The 12,627-nt window shown below is 41.5% G+C and overlaps 1 protein-coding gene across 1 annotated transcript in view; it reads right to left on the minus strand.

Annotated features, from left to right (window-relative positions):
- The window catches only part of Su(dx) (WW domain containing E3 ubiquitin protein ligase suppressor of deltex), a 279,179-nt gene that overhangs the window by 60,384 nt on the left and 206,168 nt on the right, over positions 1-12,627 (minus strand). The window lies entirely within an intron of this gene.

A 12,627-nucleotide genomic window follows, 5' to 3' on the forward strand; every position in this document is an offset into this window, starting at 1 on the left:
TGGGCAACTTTAATTGTAAAGAGGTGAACTGGGGGAAGTGGGACTCATGAGGTAGTGAAGATTCGTGGGGCAGTATAATGTTAAATACAGTAATCCCTGTAAGACCTGGACGTCCAAGTCCCGGACATTTGGAATTGGGTCCTTGGACACACACACACAACAACAAAAATTTCAACCCTACTTTGAATCTGCCACATGGTGACGAGCAGCTGTGTTTTGGCGCATAGATCTGTCAACGTCCGTTAGAGTGCCCCTGCATCCTCCCCAGTTTCCTCCTACCTACCGTCGTGACTGTAAGCTCATCACCATGGCTCTCCACATACTTGTTTTTGTGAATAACAGTGAATAAACTGCTATACCTCGTCACTGGACCACGTGGGAATTTACAGTGTTGTGCAATGTTAAGAAATTAGAATTCAGAGTGCAAAAGATTAAGTGCAGAGTGCAACAATGGCATGATGCAAGTAGTGTGGTGTAAATAAGAACAGAATGTGCAATGTTAAACAATTATAATTCACTGTTGCAAAGGCTTAAGTGCAGCACAACAGTGAGTTACTGTACGTGCTTCAAGTGCACCTTCACCACTGTCAGAACCTGTGAGAAGGCGGGTTAATCTTTGTGACAGGCATGGAAGTGTCATAAGTACCCTGTCCACTGCTAAATATTTTCCATACATGGGGTGGAGAGGTATATGAGAGAGGGGGGTGTGAGTTGGGAGCAAGGCAGTGAAATGGCGGGGGACAGGGTGATGTGGAGGCGATTTGTTTGTGGCCTCCCCAAACGGGATTAAGGCGTCTGGCAATAGATAGATAGATAGACTTCTAATTTCTCATTCTCTAGTTCCTTTTGCATTTATTTCATGGTTTCTGTCCCTTATTTGTGTGCACAGGGTTTTAAATAGGTGCTGTGCATGTCTGGTAGGGAGTTATTTAGGTGGTTTTCAAAGTTAGGTTGGGTTGGGGTCTATAAGTACCTGTCCAGGGGCATTTTTCCCCAAGTCCCGGACAAAATCAAGTCCCAGACATGCCTTTGGCTCTATTACGTCGGATCTTGGATAACAATGAATAATGTAATAACCCAGTGGGTCAAAGAAGAGACAAGATTTAGTGGTGATGACACACCAGCATGACTAGATATCCTGCTAACCAAAGAACCTGACACTGAATCTCTGATATATCTGTGTCGTGTAGGAAAAAGTGATCATGTAGTGACTGTGTTCCAAATGACAGGAAGGACTTGGCGCCAGAAGATAAGCGACACAGACACTGACACTACAACTTTGAGAAAGCAAACTTTACAGGATTGAAGAAATTTTTTTGAAGAAGGGGATTGACGAGAATTCAGAGAATCAAGAGACGCAGAAGAAGTGGGAAATCTTTCTAGACCTTTACAACTTGGGTGTGGAAAAATATGTGCCAAAAGTAAGAAGGAGAGAGAACTGGAAACAGGACTGGTTCAAAAGAAGGTGTATGATGGCAAAAACAGTAAGGCATGTGGCATGGAACAAATGGAGAAAAAGTGGTAACAATAAAATAAGGGAAGAAATGAATATACAAGAATCCACAGAGGGGAAGAAAGAAACTTTGAAAGAGGCATACCTGACAAAATGTTAGGAAGAACCTAAATTGTTTTATAGGTTTGTCAATGGGAAACTGACACACAAGGAAGGAATCAATAAGCTGAAAGTAGAAGGAAAGGTCTATTAAAATGCAGTAATGCAAGCTGAAATAGTGAACAAAAGTTTCCCATCAGTTTTCACTAAAGAAAGAGATTTTGAGGAAAGGGAGGGGGTGACTAGAAAAGTAGTGTTAAAAGATATAAAAGTGGAAGTACAGGGGGTGTATAAATTACTGGCAGCTCAAGATGTACAGAAAGACCCAGGGCCTGATGGGATCTCTAACTGGATACTAAAGGAGTGCTGAGAACAACTGGCAGATAAGATTCAAGGTTTAACAGTGTGTTCTCTGGAAGAAGGGAAAGTGCCTCAGGAACGGAAGAGGATCAATGTGATGCCAATATATAAAGGAGGAAACAAGGAAGAGACCCTGAATTATACACCAGTGTCCCTGACCAGCATGGTTGCAATACTGTGCAAGTCTTGAAAGACAGGTGGATAAAATATCTGAAAGAGATGGACATTTTGGGAGAAAGTCTGTTTGCATTAAAAAATGGAAGGTTGTGTGTCTCTGATATGTTGAGCTTCTACTCAAGGGCGACTGACATGCTACAGGAGAGATAGTTAGGTGGACTGTGTGTACTTAGATTAGGAGAAAGCCTTTGACAAGGTGCCCCATAAGAAACTAATGTAGAAATTGAAGCACATAGGAGGACTGAAGGGGAAACTCTTGGAGCAGGTGAGAGATTTCATGACAGACTGACAGATGAGGGCAGTAATAAAGGACAACATGTTCGAGTGGAGGGAAGTAACAAATGGTGTCCTGCAGGGCTCAGTGCTGGCATCTGTAATGCTCCTGATTTACGTAAACGATATGGTAGATGAAGTGGACAGTTATGCAAGTCTGTCTGCAGACGATGCAAAGATCATGAGTAGAATGGAAGTTAAAGAGAACCCTAAAATGCTGCTGGAAGATTTGGACAGGTTTAACAGTAGGGCCAGGTATGGGACATTTAATTCAAAGCCAAAAAATTCAAAATATTGGAAATGGGTGAAAGTAGAAAGAGGCCATCACTGAAATACTCAATGGGAAAGGAACCAACCACTAAAGTGAGAGAAGAGAAGGACCTGGGAGTGTTGGTCAAGGATAATTTGTCATCCAATAAACAAATTCACAAGACTGTCAGAGAGACATAATTATACGCTCTTGACAAACATAAGAGTGGCATTTCAATATGTGGATGAGGTGATGATGAAAAAATTGAAAGTGGCTATGATCTGCCCCAGGTTGGAATATGCAGCAGTGGTGTGGTCCCCACAAAAAGAAAGATATAAACAAGATAGAGAGAATACAAAGAGCTGCAACCAAGATGGTCCCTAACCTGGCAGATCTATCGTACAAGGAAAGACTAGAAAACTGAGGCTGTCTCAAGACCAGGCAACTTAATTGGAGGCCAAAGCATGACAGGTTTCTCAGACTGCACAAGCTTACCTTTTAAGAAGCATCTACTGTATTTCTATTTTACAAATAAAGTACATGATTGAAATTCAACCAAGAATTCCATTCTAAAAGATGCACTGTCTAACCCATTTTGTATATGAGATATAACTGTGAAGAATGAAACAAAATCAGAAGCCAGTTGGGCATATGATACAGAAGGTGACATATCAGCTATATTCTTTTGACCAATCATGTTATCCATAAATGCAGCCAGCTTTTTTATATCATTACCACACGTCAACTTTATCCTCATAATACTTTGCCTTTTAGGCTTTTACAGTGTGGACAACAGCCCTTCTCCCTAACTCCCAATGCAAACGATTAGGATCAGTCCAATGCAAGCGTCATTCATGTTCTGCTTTCCTATACCGTCTATGAAAAGAATTTATTGATGACCCATACCACAGAGAATTAGCATGTACATGTCTTTACTACTTCAAAACAATGAGGGCCAAAGTAACACCCAAGCTCATAATCATAAATACTGTTCTCACCAAATTGTTAGAAGAATGATCAAATGAATCAATGTTGTTTAAATGCTGATCATCCTCACAACAAATCAGATGATGGTCAATATTCCTATATTTTCTAATCCTGAGCATCTTCTATCAGAAGGGGATTTTGGGATTTCAAGCCTGAAAGTTTGAGGCAATGGGATCAATTTGTGTGTGTGTGTGTGTGTGTGTGTGTGTGTGTGTGTGTGTGTGTGTCCAACTCTGGGCAAAGGCTTCAGGGCCTATATCTTGGGGGCAGTAGCCTATCCCAAGGCCCAGTAATCCTCCTACACCTCCATATGTCACCACTTCGGCGCTAACACCCACCGTCCATATTGAATACATGCTAGGGCTGTCTCATACAGGACTGGTGTATTGGTATTAGCGGGAGTATTTTTACGACATGTCAGCGGGTCATCTGGTAGATCAGGAAAGTCTGCTTTTTATGAAATTCTATCCTTAAACTGTTTCCTGCCCCAGCCAGGATTCGAACCTGGGTCCATCAGGACTGCAGGCTGCCTCTCTACTGATTCGGCCATCGCCTCCCCCAAATCAACCTCCACATCCAACATGTGACTGCATTCAAAAGGAGACAAGATCAAACCATGGACATGTCCCAAGATTTGAGTTGATTAATACACAAGACTGAAAAAATTATTCTAGGCAATCAACTCAAAAGATTTATGAAGAAAAGGGTTTCAACTGTGGGTTGTCAATCCAACAACTGAAATGTCACCACAAACAAGAAATCAGTCCACCAAATTTAGGAGATAACGCTTCTAGAAATTGGCCAAACCCATCCATATAGCCTCTATCCAAGCCAAGATAGCCTTGTCGATAAACAACTGCAATTCTGTAACTTATCAATACTTCCATAAATTCAAATGAAGTTATAAAGTCAGAATTTGCAGGAAACATTTGTGAGTGCTACACCTCCAACTGCATGGACACAACCAAGTTTTAGTAAAACACAGACATCAAGTTCACATTAATTTAAAATTCACTAATGTAGTCTATTTTATCTCGTATGGAACATGACTGAGTTGTAACTGACTTGGGGGTTCTCAGTTTTAGAGTGGAGAAAGTTGGCGTTTTCAATTACTGGTAATCTATTCCTGCAGGAATCACAGGTGGACATTCTCTACTTAACCCCTTAACCACGGGGATGTCAGGAGTGTGCCATGAGCGTCCCACGGGGATAATCGCGCTCTGACTGACTTTTTAAAAATATTTGCCAAAAAGCAGTTATTAGTCCTAGAATGTTATAATTACATAAGCATATGGCACATACCTTCAGCTTTCTCCTGGGATGTTTGTTGAGCCTTTGTCAACTACTGTAGGACTTGTGGAGAATTCTCAATTTGGGTAACGAAGTCTCCACTTTACACTTCACGATACCCCGTAATATGGTTACTACTGCCTGATATTATAACTACAAACACTATTCTATGAATTTCAAGTAGTTTGGAATCCATATTCCAAAAAAAACACTGAAAGCAATGTAAATTAAGAGCACATACGAGCTTTCCACCAGTGCTCGTTCCCCGATGGTATTCTGAGGCGGAGCTGTCATTTATTATTTATAAACACACTCACACTTTATATTCCTAGTACTTTATTACACTTATTTATATATATACAATATTTATCCATAAGTTTCTTTCAGTACCAGTAGTTTATTTTCACTCCAGGCATTCACTTTCTCATTCAGTAAACTACCGTAGAGAGCGAAGCTTTCAGTTTCACTTTCGTTACTCCAAGTATTTATACACGCTAGAGTGAAGCTTTCACTTTCACTTTCATTACTCCAAGTATTTATACTCATAATCTTATATTACTAATTATTTACATTTCTATTTTATTTACATTATTTACATTTCTATTTCATTTACACAATGTTATGCACTGTCACTTGCAGTAACTTATAAAACTATTTTCCACTGTTCATTTATATTTACATTCATTACTTTCACTTGCTATTTACGCATTATTTACATTTCCACTTGCACTGTTTTAGAGTCACCAGAAAGATCACAGTCACTGTCCATCATTATCACTGATAAATTAGCCAGTTCACGTTCCACAGCAGAGTCACTTAACCCTTTACCCCTTCCCACATGAGGTTTAGTAGGGGTAGAGGTCACAGGGCCCTTTGCGAGGGGCTAAGGACAGGAGCGAATCGGACATGGTTTCACCTTGAAAGACGACAGTAAACTGAATGATGTGGCTACGGGCAGTGAAGGGTTGACAACGTCAGCATGGTGACAGCTGCTAATTTATATGCTATGAAATGATTGGCAGGAAATCTAGACAATACATAATAAATTAGGTAGTTCCAGCTGAATGTAAATATCACTTAGGATTCTCCCTTCCTTCCTTATACATATTTTTGTTATAAGAACAGGTCATACGGCATATTTCAAGTGTAAATAACCAGGGAAAATTAGCGAACAAGTGCACGTGGGGTGTCGCCAGGTGATAATTAGCCCATTCCAGACATATGACAGTATCAATTACCTTTTCTCTTTCTTTTATATATTATTATGTATAAGAATAGGGCATACGGCACATTTCAATGGATAAAATGAGTGCAAAAATCCGTCCAGGATTCCGTAGCCCAGCACAGCTGGGCAGGTGGGAGGAGAGGGTAATGGAGGGGAGGTAAGGAGGGGAGTCAAGGACAGGTGAAAAATGGCTAAATTGTCAACAGTGAATGGGAGTATAGATGACATTAGCAGAACTGAGTATAGCTGGACACTGGTAATGCTGATAGATGATACAAGCCACCACTTGAAAGCCTGGGCGAATTCAAAATAACACAGAATCACAAAAGTCACGCCCCGCGGTATGATCCCTTGCTCCCGAGTGTCACGAAAGTGATGCCCCGTGGTTATGGGGTTAATGCAAAATGAACCACTGACATGGTATCGACATTAGCTTCTTGATTCCCTATAGACGAGCAGTTTATGCGTCTGGGAGAATTTTGGTTACCATAACCTTTAGATTTACAGGACCCAGTAAAAAAAACACATTTGGGTTCATTGCTCTTTCTAGTACAGTGATCCCTTGGTTATTGTGCACTTGGCTATAGTACTTTTTATTATCGCTGCAAGATAAAAAAAAATTGCACACCTGCCATTATAATGCATTTTTTAGCTAAAAAACATGGTTACTGCTCGCCTGAGCTGGGCTGAGCCCGAGACTCACAAACATTGGCCTGGCACATCAGCCTATGACATTATCACAGGAGTGAGCTCATTTTCGTAGGATAGGATCCTATAGTTGTAAATACTTGCTTTTCAGTGGCCCACACCATATCAACTGGGGTAGGTGAGTTTAACAAACCATTGCCCACATCCCGAAATAATGAACAACAATAATCTGGGTCAAATGCATGCTAATACTCTATTTTCAGGTGTACAAATTGTAATGCTCATTGTTGTGATTCATAAACTCATATCATCATCATCATCATCATCACCATCATCATTATCATCATCATCCAATCCTATGTTGCCCCATGAGGAACATTGGAGCCCAGGGCTAGGCGAGTTGGTCCTGACATTTGAGATGAGAGTGACCAGCCTCATTCATCCCTGAGTGGTATTACTTTAGCAATAAACCTCAACGACCTCTTGGATAAAAACCTAAACTGGTTCAATCCGATCGGAGTGCCTTAACTGTCTGCTAAACCATCAGGTGCCATAATCTGGTTATATGGTTACCACCCAGCATGGTAACTGGTTTCCTGGTGTACAGGAAACCATTTGGCTTGTCACTCAGTGTACAGTCACCCACAGGCAGAAGAAAACGGAAAGAATAAATGAAAGAAAGACAGAGGAAGAAGTGTAAAGTCACCCATAGGCAGAAGGAAGAGGAAAGAATGAAGGAAGTAAAGACACAGAGGGAAGGAAGGAAGAGAGGAAAGGGCAGTTATACAAGAGCAGCACTAGATCAAGTAAGAATATCATTACAGATAAAATACTCAAATAATTCAAAAGCACAGGCATGGTATACAACTGGTATTAGTAGTAGTAGTAGCTGTTCCCCAGGAAGTCTGGCCAAACAGCCCCGAGTCCCTAAGGAAGGCCACGGCCGAAACCAGGCTTTCCCACAAAGCTCTCAAGGAGTGTATGTTGTGTTGTTGACGTAGGTAATTGTGTGCAATGAAGTCTTCCATAATGTGCATAGCATGGGGTGCTGTGCTGCATCCTGGATAGGCATCAGCGATGGTGTCATCCAGTCTCTTCTGATAACTTCAAGAGGGCTGGATGATGCCCACATCTCAGCCTGGCCAGGCGGACCCTGTCCTCACAAGGGAGATATGATACAGAAGGGTGGATATCAAGAGGCCGTGCATGCAGCTGTGTGTTGTCTTTAAGTGACTGAATGGAGTGGTGAGTGATCTGAGCATGGATATGATTCTGGAAGCTGGTCTGAGACAGGCAAGGGGGGAGAGATGACAGTATTTGTGTATGATATCATGTGCTGGGTGTTGTTTTGATGTTCCTTAGTGTGTGTGGATGTGCTGCCATACAGTTTAGTGGATGGTGTGGGTTTGTGGAGGCTGTGGCAAGAATTTGGGTGCCTCTCAAGTCTGGATGATCCTGGACTTTGAGGACTTTGGTTTCTTGGTGTAGGTGGTCTGTGGGTGTAGTAGCTGTGTTGCCTGTGATTACTTTTAGGATGTTGTTCTGTATGGTCTTTAGAGTGTTGTAGTGTGTTTTAGTAAGGTTAGAAGCCAATGCATGGCTTGCATAATTCATCACTGAATGTATATAGTGCTTGTATACTGTGGTGGTGGTTTCTTTGTTGTGTCCCAATGTTGTATGGGAAAGTGACCTCAAGGTATTGAGTCTTGGTGTTAATTTATTTTTAATGTTTGTGATGTGTTGTTTAAACGACATTGATGTATGTTACACCAAGGATTTTGGGTGTGTATATATGTGTGTGGTAAGGGAGTGTTGTTTATGGTGAGGTGTGGAATGTGACTGTGTTTTGCTGTCCAGTTTGTGAGAAGGGTCACTGTTGATTTGGCTGTGGCTATTTTGGGCCTGTTTGTGGTGAACAATTCATGTAGTGTGTTGAGGTAAGGTTGGAGGATGTGTGCAGCTGTGTTTGTGTTTTGGTGTGTACATGTAAGTGTTATGTCATTTGCATGGAACACTATGTGTATCTGTGGTGTATCGGGTGTGGGTATGTCGTGCATGTATAGGTTAAAGAGTGCAGGGGACAAAACAGATCCTTCCGGGAAGCCATTTGTGAAGTTTCTAATGTTCGAAGACTGACCAGCAAATGTTACATGAACATCTGCCAGCTAAGTAGTTTGCCAGCCATCTTCTTGTGTTATTGTGCATGTTTGTGTTGAATACTGTATTTTGTTTGTGAGGCTGTGATGGGGGATGGCATCAAAAGCTTTGCTAATATCTAGTGTAACTAGGAGTGTTCTGTGTGGTGGCCTAACTGAATTGATGCCATCAAAAACATTCTGTGTAAGGTCTGGAAGAAGAGTGTTTGTGAAGTGTAGTGGCCTAAAACCATGTTGTGATGGGGCTAGGGGGTGTGAGGCGTAACTAGTTGTAGTACCAACCGGTATTGGTTTAACCAGCACTTTTTTACAACCAAGCCAGCCATTCATGGTCACAGAATTCTTCACCTTAGTTTAAGTGGCTGCTGCACCTTTCTGATTCAAATCCTCTTCTCCCTGGTTGTTTTCTATATTATTCTACTGATTTTTATGGCGATACATGACTGTTTACTGATGATTTTCTTTTCCTTGCTCTTTATACCAACGCTTATCCCGATTCACTTGTGTTTGATCATCAGGTGTAATGGTAGATTTTCTAAAACCTAATCAAATCTACTATAATTTATTACAAACCTACCTCGCCATATTCATATGCCAGCCTTATCTAACAAAATAATACAACCTAATCCAACCAATATTTGCAGGCTCAAATATACAGAAATGACAACGATTACAGTACTGTAGATAGATGTGACCTGTGTCCCTGAAGTCAAGGCCTAGGGGGGTTAGGACTACACCTGAAGTTGAGATGAAGGATGAGACTGAATATTGGTGCTGTGATGAGGAAGTGTAGATTGAGATGGTTTGGACATGCTGAGAGGATGGAGGATGACAATTGGGTGTGCAAAAGTTGTGAAAGATGAACATCAAGGGTAGGGCTGCAAGAGGCAGACTGAAAAAGACCTGGGATGAGCAGCATGGAAAGCCATCATTAGAAAAGACCGAAGCCAATGCACAGACGCACGTTGGAGCCTTTATACTGTAAATGATACGAACGATACAAACCGAAAATAACCTAACCTAACTAACCAAACCCAAAATGACCCAACCAAAACACACTTAACCATACCAAACCTAACCTACCTTAACCAGGCCAAACCTACCTTAACCCAGCCTAAATTAACTTTGCTTGACCATAAAACAGCCCAGTCTAACATAACATTACCTAACCTGACCAACAGTAACTTAACACACCAAAATAGCATAAAATAGGTTAGGCTGAGTTTGGATAATAATCTTGCATTAAATTATTTATAACTTTGCATAAATTATTTATTTAAAGAAGAAAAAGACAAACAAATCATTCACCGCTGCCTAAGCTCAACGCGATCACCTGACTGTCAACAATTTACCAATAGGCTCTGTATGGCATGATCACTCAATGGTCCATGTGTGTGCATATCTAACCAACATAATGCTTAGTTTACTATTTATTTCTGATATATTTATGACAATACACACTCATCAAAGTCTGCATTATTGAAATCTTAATGAGTAAGTAGTAAGGCCATTGTGTGGTTTGCTCCTGACTGTTGATGGCCTTCGTACACAAATCACAGGCCTATAACATAGTTTGACCTTCGTGGTATATGTTTTTTTGTGTGGCCTTCGTATACAATTCACGGGCCTATAACATTGTTTGACCTTCGTGGTATATGTTTTTTTGTGCTAAACATTTCTGAGAAAATAGTGTCCATTAAATAGTGGGAAATATGGTAGGCTGGGTTGTCACAAAAATTTAGGTCAGGTATGGATAAATCAGCATTGATAAGGGTCATTTCAAGCCAAAAACAGCACTCTAAATGGCATAAGTCTGTCTCTTGCACACCTCAAGAAGGCATCCGTCTTTGGCGTTACTGTGGTAATCGTTTACTACCATAAAAATAATAAGAAAAATATGGAAAACAAACTGTAAGAACAGGTAGCAAGCTGGTAAGGTCTTACTGCTGTTTAAACTGTACATTTACCTCAATGAGTCGACAGCAAGGCAAATGGCTGGTCAAGGGTTCGATGAGGTATGTGTATCCAGTAACAGATTAAGTCTTCTCTCTTACTGTGCCCTTGTTATTACTTTCTATTAGCCTTTTCCAAATCAACAAAAACAAAATAAAGATCCCTTCTCCAACCAATATATTTTTCCTGAAGCTGTCGAACAATGAATGTGGCATCAGTGGTCCCCCTACCTGGCATAAACCCAAACTGCATCTCATCAATATTCACTCTTTCTCTAATCATACCTTCTAAAACTCTCTCCATTACCTTCATTATCTGATCTAAAAGCTTTATACCTCTATAATTTCCTCTTTCCAGGGCATCATCCTTCCCTTTATACACATTTACAATTACACTCTTCAGCCAATCATCTGGGACAACACACTCATAAATAATCCTATTTATCAGGTCAGTGACTAAACTCACCCCTATATCGCCTGAGGCCTTCAACATTTCAGCAGTCAACCCAGACACACCTGCTGCCTTCCCCACCCTCATCCTGCCTATTGCCTCACTCACAGTAGCAGTATCAATCAAAGGCCAAGGGCCAGACACTGGATCTGCTGGCTCCAAACCTTCCCTGTCCCAGTCAAACTCCTCATTCAACAACCGGTTATAATGCTCTCTCCATGCATCTTTAATATCCTCACTGTTCGCCACTACCCTTCCTTCATCATTCTTCACACACTGCTCACCTATGATATCCCGATTATCCCTCTTCACCTGACCTGCCACCCTAAATATATTTTTCCTTTCCCCATGATTTAGGTTATCAAGTAATTGTCTCTGTGACTCAGACTTTGCCCTGTATACCTCTCTCCTAGCCCTACGCTTGGCAGCCAAATATTCCTCTTTGCTACCACCCTTCTTCCACTCCCGGAAAAGCCTTCTTTTCTCCTTAATTGCAGCTTCTACACCCTCATCCCACCACCAAGTTACTTTATGTCTTGGTGGTCCTCTTGTCCAGCCGCATGTTACATCAGTAACTCTCAAGAAATTTTTCTTGAGGGCTCTGTACTGTTCATTAACACCTCTGTCTACAGCTCCCTGTTCAGCCACCACTCTCCTCAACTCGCTATAGAAGGCATCCCTTACTACTTGGTTTTTCAGCTTCCATATTTTCCTCCTAGGTACATAAGTCCTCTTTTTCATCACTTGTTCTTTAAGCACCATATCACAAATCAATGGTTTGCGCTGCTGCACACACTCCTCACTTCCTATAACTTCCCTCACTAACCTCTTATCGGCCCTCCTAACCAGAAAATAATCTATCTGACTGCTATTATGGGGCAAAAGGGTTTAAGGGTAAATGCAGATAAAACAAAAGTGATGATATCTAGGGTTGGTGGCGGTACTGTCAAAGATGAGGGAGAGTGGCCATGTGCAGTTTGCCACAAGGGCGTGGGAAGTAATTCCATCTTGTGCGGTGTGTGTGATAAATGGGTGCATAAGAGATGTAGTGGTATCAGAGGTAGACTGCGAGATAATGCTGATTTTATGTGTACGGCGTGCCGGGGTGAGCAGGAGGAGATCGTCAGACGTGAAAGGATTGAACTTGCTGGTGAATCTCTTGAGTGTGTGGAAGAGTTTTGTTATTTGGGAGACATGTTGTGTGCTGGAGGTGGGGCTGGAGCTAGCTCTGTGGCTAGGGTGAGAAGTGGTTGGAAGAAGTTCAGGGAGCTCTTGCCTCTCCTGACATTGAGAGGGCTCTCCCTAC

This window comes from Coenobita brevimanus, chromosome 93 (genome assembly GCF_032717465.1).
Source record: "Coenobita brevimanus isolate Jiangsu-jjx chromosome 93, ASM3271746v2, whole genome shotgun sequence".
Classification (NCBI taxonomy): Eukaryota; Metazoa; Arthropoda; class Malacostraca; order Decapoda; family Coenobitidae; genus Coenobita; species Coenobita brevimanus.